This window comes from Triticum dicoccoides, chromosome 5B, assembly GCF_002162155.2.
Source record: "Triticum dicoccoides isolate Atlit2015 ecotype Zavitan chromosome 5B, WEW_v2.0, whole genome shotgun sequence".
NCBI classification, from domain to species: Eukaryota; Viridiplantae; Streptophyta; class Magnoliopsida; order Poales; family Poaceae; genus Triticum; species Triticum dicoccoides.
Genome location: NC_041389.1, coordinates 176712411 through 176720450, shown reverse-complemented (window position 1 = coordinate 176720450; position 8040 = coordinate 176712411). Strand labels below are relative to the sequence as shown.

Below are 8040 nucleotides of genomic sequence, written 5' to 3'. Positions count from 1 at the left end.
TCACCTCCGCCACCCTAGACCGTTCACCTCTGCCACCACTGCCTGTTCAACGCGGCCTCGACAACCTGGCGCATGAACACCCTCTGTCAACTCCAATGCGACTTTGTTTGTCTCAACTTCAAAACATGTTCAGTTCAGAACTTGACATGGAGGGTGTACTGATGATACCTAGCCGAATGAAGCTCTGAGCTATATCCTGAGGTTTGTCTAATACTATTTGTATCTTCATTCAAATCCAACATTGTGATTCTTATCCAAAATTAAGTAGCTGAATTTCAGTGCACAATTGTATAATGTCTGATCAAGCAGATTTAGGTCTTGCCATGAGCTGCTAATTGTCTCTCCTGGGACATTTTAATTCTGAATTAGAATATTGAAATAATAAAATGCATGTTATACTAAATTAAATCTTTCCAACTAACACTCCACTTCACATACATTTTTATTGATGGTGGTTCTTCTGTTTCTTCCACATTTTACAATAGTGAGTGGTGACAGTTTAGTGCCAAAATGTTGGTTCTCTTGTTTTTGGCACATTCTGTAGTATATGTCTTTTTTTGCTGGTGAGCCAGTGTCGCTACTGAACTTTTTTCTCCTGTTTCTTGCACATTCAGTTACGTAATGCCTTTGTAGGGCCATCAAAGATCGCCTAGCTCCATGGCCATCTCATGGCAAAGCGAAATGGTGCAGTGCATGTTCGCTAGCTCTCTTTGTTTTCTTTTTCGTTCCTAGCTACCACGGCATCGCTTGGTTTTACTGCTTTTAGAAAGAGTTCAACTAAAATATTCTAAGTAGTTCAAATACAAGAGTCGAGAAAAGTACATAATTTTGACAAAGCGGGAACAGAGTTTTGACAAAGTGGGAAGAGAGTAGTTCAGGTACTAGAGCACTCCACCAAAAAATAGTGTTTTATTAGGTTGATAGGGGAAGAGAGTAGTCTGGGATAGCAAGTTCATTGCACAAAAAATGCTGTGAAGTTCATATGAAGTACGAACAACTAGGTAGAAAGGTTTGCCCAAAAAATACCTTGGCCAATTCACATGGCAGACACCCTACATAAATGTTTTTTCCTTTGTCCACTCCTCTTCCCCATGAGCTCTAGCGCTGGGGTAAGTACTGCAGTTTAGAAATCATCTTCTATTCTCCCAAAAAATAAGTTTTTCTTCTAAAGGTTGAAGTGAATGGGCTACGAAGCTTTATAAGAAATTGTTTTATTTCCGTGTCTACATTCCATAGTAGAAGGTGCATCATGGTAAAAGCTAGGTTTGGTGTGTAGCCTAGAGTACATGAGAGCCTCATGTTCTCTGAACATATTTAGTGCAAGTTTTGCTTCTGAAAACTGGCATTGTTCATCATGTACTGATCCGTTTAACCTGTGGATGTGTTTAAAAAACAAATGTTTGGCATGTACTGAAAATGCCTTGAAAATGAAGAGTAAATAGCATCAGTGAGTTATAGTACCTAAATTGTAGAAGTTCATTGACAGAAAAATATCAGCAGAAGTATCGTGTTAGTTCATGTTTAGATGTCGGGCAAGCTAAAAAATTAGAGCTCGAGAAATAAAAAAACCTGAACCGCTAGGAAGGTTGCTGGAAACAAATTCTCTGTTAGTTCACCAGTCCGTTCATGATAAGATATTCTATGGAACATTTGCAAACAGTAGAGATTTTGTTTTTGGATGTTTTCCGTTGATCTGTGCTCAAGAAACATGAGAGTCCTATTGATTATTAGTGAGAGTACAAGCTCACAGTTTGCAAGCCTTTTGTGATTCTTAAGTGATCAGAGAGAGTAGCATAGAAAAACGTTGTTGTGTTCTGGATGACAAAGAACACATGCGACAATAAGTCCAGGTATTTCTACATGAGGAGTACACAATTACTTTTACTGAGAGTTCACTTGAATCCTTGATAGCTACTGGCCATATGAACTTAACCCACAAAAATGTGCAAAAAAGAACCATTTTGTACTACAATTAGTACGATGTGTAATGTTTTATTTTTTGCTACCCTAGCATTGAATTAGCACAACATTTTCAAAAGCTGCACTCTCATTATTTATTTCTTGTACTGTTAATTTTATTTTGAGAACCGAACTTGTACAGGGTACATGAGTTCCAATAGTAGCTTTCGTTGCAAAAAAATTACATAATCAAGCATTCTTGCTGTGTTACCTTTCTTTCCAGATATATAGATTGCCAGTTTTGAATCCGATTCTCAAATAGACAATCATAATTCTATTGCCAGTTCTGAAATAAAGAAATGTATGAGTAACAGTACCATAACAGCACCAAAATGAATCCTCATCCTTGGTAACTTACTGGCTTTGATCTTCCAGGGTAGTATTATGTGATCCTTGGTTTACTTACAGGTAGGCTATCAGTTCAAACCTAACACAAAAACTCCTTGCTTGGCATTTGCGCTCTTGTTTTCTCAAGACTAGTACTAGTAAATGTTATTTCACTATGTATTCTTTCCTCAATCCACAGAGAAATGTGCGAATAGTTCGATGTGTGTTGGAGAGATAGTTTTGTTTTATATATCATAAGAAGAAAAGATCATGTTTCCTAAGGGGAAAATAAAAAACATTATTAGCAACTCACTATGTATTCTACCATCAGTTCTGTGTGTATTAGAGAGAGGGTTCGGTGTCTCATTGTTTTCCCTTTCCCAGAAAAAATGTTTTATTTCAGATTAGGAACATTGTATTTACAATTTTTAAAACAAAGAACTAATAAGGTCATATAAGTTCAAAAGACAAAGCGTTGAAAGTTCAACCGAAAGCTCTCACCACTTTCCTTTCTATTTCCTGATTATTGTAGGACATGTCAAGCACTGAGCAAAAGGGATTAGGATAAATTGCAGAAGTAGTTGTGGGATGCTTAAGTTCTTTTGACTTTCCTTTCTCTCATTCTTCATGTACCGACGAGTTGTTTCATTTTTCTGGTTTCAAAAGTAGAAGGGGAAGATGTAGAGGGTGGACTACTCAGGGCTTTGCTGCTGGAGTCGTGGTGTATTCATGAGCTCCTGTAGAGCTACCGATCCAGCGAGCCGCTCATGTCGATGAAATGCATGCTAATTAATTCCCTTGAAAACGCCATTGGTGACCTCATTCTTCTTTCTTGATAGGAAACAAGAGGGAGTGTCAACACTGATACAGGGAGATGCACACCAAACCCGCCGCCCGAGGCCGTGTACCATCGCAGCGCCCCTTCCCCAGCCATCGTGAGGTACACCCTGCTCAAAATTTCTCCTCTCCAGCTCCCGACTGTAAAGATCTTTGTGCCTCCATTCGAACTGTCATTTTATTTTGAATTAAACTACGGGTGCTCTTGATTCAGACCTGAGGGAAGAAAGCAAGAACCTTTCTTTCGTAGGCCGTCATAATGGATCGGTGTCAGTGATAATAAACAAGTCATTAGGCAAGAAAATTCATTGGATAATGAATTAGATGTTCTAGGACCTTCACAGGTTGTACCTGGAATTAGGCGAGCACATTTGTTGGATAATGAATTAGGCGACCAGCAGTCCAACCCGGCCGCCCCAAGCAGTTCACCGTTGCAGCTACTAGGCGATTGCGTCGAGCCTCCTGCCACTGTCGGTGGGGCTTCATCGTCGCACTTCCCATACCGTTCACCGCCGCCACACCGGGTCGTTCAATGACACAACCCGAAGTAGTTCGACCCTGCAGCTCAGGAGGCACACACTTCGCCCCTCTGTCCCAGGAGAGCAGTACATCTCCTTGTGCATGAGTAGTCCATTGCCAATGTACATAGATGAGAGGAATTCAGTTCAGGAAGATTAAAGGGTAATGTTTAGAGATGAGGCTGAGGGATCTTGTTCAACTCCCATCACCCTTGTTTGGTTTAATGAATACTTGATCTTTTACTAGAAGTTCAAAACAAGATGTAGAAATTCACGTTTCCTGTGTATATAAGTTGTAGAAGTTGATGCTTAATGTTCTAGTTCGTGCTCCTCTGCAGGTCAACCTCCTGGGATACATGAAGTTTCAGTTCGTCGAGAGGCTTCTTGGAGGTTCAAAACATTTCACTTCACCTTTTTAGGCTTTTTCAGTACATCTTACAAAGTGTGTTTCCTTTCATCATTTTTGTCTACTTAAAAAGAAGTGCAGAAGCTTGAGGAAATACCCCAAAATTATGTGTGCCCTCAACACTCTTCTACATGCTTGTTCTAATGCTTATGAGAATTATTATTCAAGGTCATAATTTGGAACTAGATAACTTTTCATAGATGATTGTACTGAAGCTAGGTGTTTAACAGAATTATTTCTCATAAGTTCGCAAATCACCTATTGGTTTGGGTTACATCTCATCCACATCAGTTCACGAAAAAAGTTGGAACTTGCATCTATATTTATGTTTCCAGTTACCTTCGGTTAATTGTAAACTTGTCTAATTGTAGCTTACTAGTACTAAACTTTTGTGCCTGTGCTACCTTTTGTAGATAGTTTTTGCCATGTGCTTCTGTTGAACTTGTGTGTGGTTGCTTTTGAACTGTTCCTTAGTGATAATTCCTGGAATTTAAACTAAACACACATGTGATGCTCAGTTGCAGATTGTATATTATGGCAAAGACTCTATTTCAATGGGAGGTTCAACCAGAGGAGTTCAAAACACAAGAACTCTAGGAGTTCGCAAAACAAAATCTACTATGAGAGTTTGCACTTGTGTGTGCAGTGCATGTGTTAGGTGTATGTTTTTTCGGTATGATCTGGACACTTAAGAAAGAAAACACAAGGACTCGGTCCATGTATAATTTTCTACTGTTTTTGCACTAAAATCTTTGGTCTGAAATGTATGAGTTTTGTACAATTTTTGGTTTTGTATGTTGTAGCTGTAACATGTGACTTATAGCACCACTGTTTATCGGAAGAAAAATCCAATTACAGCCTCTGCAGTTACATTATTGTGGAATTTTTTACTGTGAATATCATACCTCTAAAAATTTATTACACAAAAAGAACTTTAGTGGTTATTTTTGAGAAGTACAAACTCTCTGGTACTGTAAGTTTGAGTGGAAGCTCCCAGTATATGATGGATGTGGGAGTCATTTTCACATTCACTATTCAGTGCTTCTCTTTGTGTAATGTTTTATGTTTTTAAGTGCTCGTTGAAAATTTATGTTCCTAGTAGTGCTCGTTGAAAATTTCAACCGCCACGCGGTGCCCAAGGCCGCAGGCTATTAGGGCCCGCGACGCTTCGCACTTGCCCTTTCGCCTCTCTGCTCAGCCAAGTCCGGGCGTGCCATGGGCCCGGGAGGTACTGTCGGCATTCTGGAACGGGGGTCCCCAGACTTGCCTGCCTGCGGCCTGTGGCGTGGCTCAAAGAAGGCCCAACACAGCCCATCTTCATCGACACAAGCTCAAGACCCTCGCGAGGGGCCAAGTCTCGCGGGGCGGACGACAAGGAGCTTCCTTAGGCACGGCCTCATCAGGCAGGCTCATGAGGAGGCGAAGAGTTCAAGGCGGGGTACCTTGCGAGGTGCCCATGACGCAAGCCATGACGACCAAGGGCGCCAGTCGGGCGCCAGCCAGCGCAGTGTCCTCCCTTTCCTCTTTGGTGCAAAGGGAGCAAGCGCGGGCAAGAGCATCAAGCAAAGACATCCGTTTTGGTGCAAGAAGAGCTAGACCAGCCCAACGGCCGGGAGGAAGTCATTGTGGAGCCCAAATAGGCGTCACCACCAAAGCCTTTGGCAGACGAGGACCAACTTTAGTCAGGATAAGTGTACCCGTTGTTCCCCTTCAAAATGGCCAATTGTTGGCGCCCTTCCCGCTCAATATTAGGGAAGAGGCCCAGGACCTTTGCCTATAAATAGGACTAGCCACCCCTTGGGTAAAAGGGGAGAGAGACCGGATCAGGAATCCAAGAGCCAGAACCAAGTAGCACCAGCCAAGAGCAGACCCTTGCGAGGCTGTTCTTCCTTGTATTGTTCATCATCAGCCCGAGAGGCAATTCACCACACCACACACTGGAGTAGGGTTTTACACCACAATGGTGGCCTGAACCAGTATAAACCTTGTGTCTCTTGTGTTGTTCTGTTTGGTAGTTTAGGTCCTAGCGATTCGGCGAAGAGCAATGTCACGCCCAAGATGCGACCCTATCCTAAAGGAACTCGAAGGTCCCACCAAGGATAGAAGCGCATCTTGAAGACGCTTTTGCAAGGTGGATATCATTACATCAACATTACATAATAGATGGGAATACATACAAAAGGCATACAATGTCACACAAATACAACATCATCTTACATAAGAGCACCATCCGACTACGGATGAAACACAAACAGAAGCTCAAACAATATCCACCCTGCTAGCCCAGGCTGCCGACCTGGAACCTATCCCCTGATCGAAGAAGAAGCAGAAGAAGAACTCCAAAACAAGCAAACGTCGCTCTCGCGTCATGATCATCGCATAACCTGTACCTCCAACTGTTGTTGTAGTAATCTGTGAGCCACGAGGACTCAGCAATCCCATTACCATGGGTATCAAGACTAGCAAAGCTTAATGGGACAGGAAGGGGTAAAGTGGTGAGGTTGCAGCAGCGACTAAGCATATATGGTGGCTAACATATGCAAATGAGAGCGAAGCAAAGGAACGGTCGTGAAGCTAGAAATGATCAAGAGGTGATCCTGAACTCCTACTTACGTCAAACATAACCCAAAAACCGTGTTCACTTCCCGAACTCCGCCGAGAAGAGACCATCACGGCTACACACACGGTTGATGCGTTTTAATTCGGATCTGGTGTCAAGTTATCTACAACCGGACATTAACAAATTCCCATCTGCCACATAACCGCGGGCACGGCTTTCGAAAGATAATACCCTGCAGGGGTGTCCCAACTTAGCCCATGATAAGCTCTCGCGATCAACGAAGGATATTCCTTCTCCCAGGAAGACCCGATCAGTCTCGGAATCCCGGTTTACAAGACATTTCGACAATGGTAAAACAAGACCAGCAAAGCTGCCTGATGTGCCGACAAATCCCGATAGGAGCTGCACATATCTCGTTCTCAGGGCACACTAGATGAGCAAAACGACGGGTTGGCATAGACCCTGGTTGCCCAGGGGGCGCCGGACATCGCTCAGGTTGGACCAACACTCGAAGGAGCACTGGCCCGAGGGGGTAAAATAAAGATGACCCTCGGGCTCCGGAAACCCAAGGGAAAAAAAGGGCTAGGTGAGGCAAATGGTAAAACCAAGGTTGGGCCTTGCTGGAGGAGTTTTATTCAAAGCGAACTGTCAAGGGGGTCCCATAAATCACCCGACCGTGTTAGGAACGCAAAATCCGGGAACATAACACCGGTATGACGGAAACTAGGGCGGCAAGAGTGGAACAAAACACCAGGCATAAGGCCGAGCCTTCCACCCTTTACCAAATATATAGATGCATTAATTAAACAATAGATATTGTGATATCCCAACATAATCCTGTCCACCATGGGGCAATCTTCAACTTCACCTGCAACTAGCAATGCTATAAGAGGGGCTGAGCAAAGCGGTAACATAGCCAAGCAACGGTTTGCTAGGAAGGGTGAAAAAGGTTAGAGGCTGACATGGCAATTTGGGAGGCTCGATAGAACAAGATGATTGGTAGCGCAGCATAGCGATAGAACGAAGCAATTAGCATGGCAATGATAATAATGAGATCCAGGGTAGCGGTCATCTTGCCTGAAGTCCCGCTAGGAAGAAGAACGAGTCCACGAAGAAGATGAACGGGAGTAGTCGAACGAATCCTCACAATCGCAACATTACCGGAACTAAGAAGCAACACCGGAAAGAAACAAACAACATGGTAAATGCACAAGCATAAACATGGCATGATGCACAATCAAGTATTATGCATGTCCGGTTTAAAGAGGCATGGCATGGCAAAGTGCAACAAGCAATACTACAAGTTAAGTGGAGCTCAATATGCAACGAGTTGCATATTGACAAAACACCACATTCGAGTTATTTAGTTCGCTCTCGTTTAGGTACACAACAATATTCAATGTTGTTAAACATGGCAAGGTGTGTAACAAAAG

The 8040-nt window shown here is 42.8% G+C and overlaps 1 long non-coding RNA gene across 1 annotated transcript; it reads left to right on the top strand.

Annotated features, from left to right (window-relative positions):
* Positions 1-6: 6 nt before the first annotated feature.
* Positions 7-4917, top strand: LOC119308005. The gene is made up of 4 exons (XR_005149720.1): positions 7-201; positions 3126-3226; positions 3980-4031; positions 4566-4917. It is a non-coding gene; the product is annotated as an uncharacterized LOC119308005 (long non-coding RNA).
* Positions 4918-8040: the final 3123 nt, after the last annotated feature.